The 3,376-nt window shown below is 40.9% G+C and overlaps 1 pseudogene; it reads left to right on the forward strand.

Annotated features, from left to right (window-relative positions):
* The first annotated feature begins 2,874 nt into the window (after window positions 1-2,874).
* Window positions 2,875-2,988, forward strand: LOC139903410 (small nucleolar RNA R71; annotated as a pseudogene).
* Window positions 2,989-3,376: the final 388 nt, after the last annotated feature.

The following is a 3,376-nucleotide window of genomic DNA, read 5'->3' on the forward strand; positions in this document are numbered from 1 at the left end:
TCTTTTCCCAACTAAGGACCAGGTTGGTTTCGGTACATCTTTTCAAAACTTTTTCTAACATACTCAAACACGACTCAAAAGATTTGCCAAAAATCGAAAAGTCATCCATAAAAATCTCTAACGACTCACCTATTAATTCCGAAAAAATGCTCATCATACACCTTTGGAAAGTCGCGGATGCATTACATAGACCAAAAGGCATTCACCTAAAAGCATAGGTTCCGTAAGGACAAGTAAAAGTCGTCTTTTCTTGGTCATTGGGATGAATAGGTATTTGGTTATACCCCGAATACCCATCTAAGAAGCAATACAATTTCTGACCTGACAATTTTTCGATGATCTGATCAATAAATGGCAAAGGAAAGTGATCCTTTGAAGTTGCAGCGTTTAGCTTCCGATAATCGATACATACCCGCTAACCCGTCACGGGACGAGTTGTGATCTTTTCACCTTCCTCGGTCTCCATCACTGTTATCCCTGTTTTCTTTGGTACTGTTTGCGTGGGACTCACCCACAGACTGTCTGAAATAGGGAAGATTATCCCTGCATCCAACCACTTAAGAACTTCCTTCTTTACCACCTCCTGCATGTTTGGGTTTAACCTGCGTTGTGTATCACGAGCAGGTTTAACCTCCGGATCTGTAACTATCCTATGCATACACACTGAGGGACTTATCCCTTTCAAATCAGCTATTTTCCACCCTATTGTAGCTTTATACTTATGAGGCACTTCCATTAAAGCCTTTTCCTGCATACCTGTCAAATCTGAAGCAATAATAACTGGCAAAGTGCCGTTAGTTCCCAAAAATGCATATTTCAAATGAGACGGTAAGGGTTTTAACTCAAGAGTCGATGGTGACTCTAGTGAAGGTCTCGTGTTAGTATCAATGGATTTAGGTAGTGGCTCATATTTATGAGTCCATGGTGGCAACCTAGCATCCATTGTACTTGCTACCGCTAATTCTACCGCTTTGACCTCTTCACACTCAACATCCTCTTCATCACCTAAGCAAAATATTTCTACTGGGTCTTCGGTTATGAGGTGAGAAGTATGTTTGTCCACTAATTCATCAATCACATCTACCCTATAGCACTCATGGACATCCGGTTTATGAAGAGAATTAAAAATATTAATTCTCATCTTGCGATTACCGAAAGATATGTCCATAGCACCCATTATACAATTAATGTGGGCATTAATGGTGGCCAAGAACGGGCGTCCCAAGATTATAGTGGGTTGGGTATCTCTATTTCTAGGTTCAATATCCATAACAACAAAGTCTACCGGGTAATAGAAATCCTCCACTTTTACTATCACATCCTCTAGTATCCCCCTAGGCGTTTTAATTGATTAGTCCGCTAATTGAATGATTATGTCAGTTCGTTTCATTAGGCCCAATTCAAGTCGGTCAACTAGACAAAAAGGTAAAATATTAATGCTAGCACCTAAGTCCAATAACGCCTTTTTAACATTCACATTCCCTACGGTCACAGCTATCAATGGGGTCCCTGGATCCTTAAACTTAGGTGGAAGTGTACCCGAGACAACCGCACTTAGGTGCTCGGTTAGCTCCACCTTTTTGGGCAAGGTCGCCCTTTGCTTCCTCTTTTGAGTGCAAAGAACCTTTAAAAATTTAGCATAAGATGAGACTTGTCTAATAGCATCAAGAAGGGGTAAATTTATTTTAACCTGTTTAAAAGTTTCCCACATGTCCCCTTGTTGAGGTCCCTTTTTCCCATAAGAGAATTGGTTCGGGGACTCTAGGGCCTTGGGAAATGGGACGGTTTTTGATTCCGTCTCCCCTTTCTCGGTCTCAGTAATGATTGGTTCGGTATTTTTCACCCCCTCCCCATTGTTAGCATTCTCACTTACCTCTTCCTCATCAAGAACAATAGGAGACTTACTTGACTCGGATTGCGTTACCTTTTTTTCACCAACATTATTATCATACTTCTTTCCGCTTCTCAAGGTACCTACCATATTAACACTATGCCCTTTTCCTTGCTCTTTGTGATTTGGATTCAAAACCGTGTAGCTTAGAATTGTGCCCGGTTCCCTATTTCCCTTACTTTACGCTACATTACCTATCTCCTTGGCCAACACACCAATAGACTTATTTTGCACTTCTATCATTTTTCGCATTTCGGATATGAACGCATCCATTTAGCATCCGAGCTAGATGGTTGGTTGGATGAAGTACTATTTTGGTTTTGGTTTTGGTTTTGACCCTGATTTTGGTAATTGTTTTGGTTTCGGTTGTTAGGGTAAGGATTTTGATAGTTTCGTTGGTAGTTGCCTTGATTCTGAAAATTACCCTGATTTTGGAAGTTGTTTGGTGGTCTAAGTTGGTTCCCTTGGTTAGCATTCAGCGCGTTGTTATTGCTCCAACTGAAATTAGGATGATTTCTCCAACCTGGGTTATATGTGTTGGAGTATGGATAAAATCTACGTCCCTGAACCTCATTAACTTGTTCTTCCACCATTTGCTGATTTACCGATGGAATCCCATTTTTGCATCCGTATGCAAAGTGAGAAGGATCTCCACGAATCTCACACACTTCCTGAACCTGCGAAACATTACAAGCAAGACCCTGGTTTGGGCTGTTAAATATAAGCATTTTCAAATCATCCAATTATTGCTCTAGATTCCTAGATGAACTTCCCGAGTCGGAAACATTGTTTACTCGGGAAGTACTAGGTTGTTTACGACTAACCGAAGCTTGGGTTTTTGAACCCTTGCTTAACTGTTCAAAGAAGGTCCACTCTTTATCACTAGGTCGAGTTAAAAACGCCCCCTACTAGCAGCCAAAAGAAACTGCCTGTTTTGAGAATCTAGACTATCATAGAAAACTTTAACCAATTCCCACTTGGGTATCTCATGATGTGGACATGCCCTAAGTAACTCCTTCAGACGTTCGTACGCTTCATGAAATAATTCACCTGGTAATTGTTTAAAGGATTTAATTTGCGTACGCATGTCTGAAGTTTTACTTATGGGATAAAATTCCTCTAAAAATCATTTTTTTATTTCCGCCCAAGTATTAATACTACGGGCGGGCAAGGAGAGAAACCATCTTTTTGCCTTTTCCTTAAGTGAGTAAGGAAATAATCGAAGACGTACCTCATCATCAGTGAAACTGTTTACCTGATTAGTAGCACATATCTCATTAAATTCAGTGATGTGTTCATATGGTTCCTCATTGGCCATACCTCGGTAGGTTGGCAAGATCGAAATAAGTTGAGGTCGGACCTCAAATCGTCGGTTGTTTCCTCCTGCCGGTGCAGGATAAACAATGGGTGAATGATCCTCAAAATCACCAGGTTGGTAGTAGGTGTCTACTCCTCTTGGTTGGTCGGCCATATCGTCTCGTTGCT

This window comes from Rutidosis leptorrhynchoides, chromosome 3 (assembly GCF_046630445.1).
Source record: "Rutidosis leptorrhynchoides isolate AG116_Rl617_1_P2 chromosome 3, CSIRO_AGI_Rlap_v1, whole genome shotgun sequence".
Classification (NCBI taxonomy): Eukaryota; Viridiplantae; Streptophyta; class Magnoliopsida; order Asterales; family Asteraceae; genus Rutidosis; species Rutidosis leptorrhynchoides.